Source organism: Limulus polyphemus, unplaced genomic scaffold, assembly GCF_000517525.1.
Source record: "Limulus polyphemus unplaced genomic scaffold, Limulus_polyphemus-2.1.2 Scaffold96, whole genome shotgun sequence".
Lineage (NCBI taxonomy): Eukaryota > Metazoa > Arthropoda > Merostomata > Xiphosura > Limulidae > Limulus > Limulus polyphemus.
In genome coordinates this window covers 51,401-52,163 of record NW_013665706.1, presented here as the reverse complement: position 1 = coordinate 52,163, position 763 = coordinate 51,401, and the positions used below count along the sequence as shown (strand labels likewise).

The following is a 763-nucleotide window of genomic DNA, read 5'->3' as shown; positions in this document are numbered from 1 at the left end:
AGGGTGATAAACTGAATTTTACTCTTTCTAGTGGTTATAAAAACTTCCATTAAATAAGAACTATATAGGTTAAAAACTAAACTAAAACTATAATAAGATGGAAGTAACTTTTTGATGGGTTGGATAAACTTATCAATATTTCAGCAAATCAAGAACATGGGAGGTTCAAATTTTATTTTGCTGGCTTGCCACTCTGAAAAGCCATAAAATGGATGAAATAAAAATAAGTAATTATATTGGTAACATTCATCCTACAATTCTACAGATGGAGAATACCACCTTCATATAAAATACTGAAGCATAGTATTTAGATTTAGATATTAAGATAATTAATAATTAAAGCAATATTAATATTTATTCCTCTCCAAATATTAGTGTACCAACAAATGCCATATCAAGTATTATATTTTCACAGACTCTTACATATTGTAAAATTTGTAGCAATGTACAATTCTTGATATCTAATAATAAATATGTTAGTATTAAAACTGATTTTTAATGCCTTTGATGAAAAAAAAACATTAATTGAATATTTTAAATAATTTCATAATAAATATAAAAATTGTTTACATAAATTTTAAAATTGTGATATCAATTATAATATATATACAATAAAAATTGTCTCAAATTTATTAGAGGAGAAATAATTAGAATTATTTAGACAAATTATCAAAGGTAGCTTTACAATACGTTCTATAACCTAGTTACCCATGTATACTATCTTATGAAAAATGAAAGAGATTTAATGCTAAATAAAAAAGCT

General features: G+C 23.2%; 1 protein-coding gene across 2 annotated transcripts in view; it reads right to left on the bottom strand.

Moving 5' to 3' along the window:
* LOC106469339 (vesicle-trafficking protein SEC22a-like) overlaps positions 1-763 on the bottom strand; it is a 43,167-nt gene that overhangs the window by 28,819 nt on the left and 13,585 nt on the right. The window lies entirely within an intron of this gene.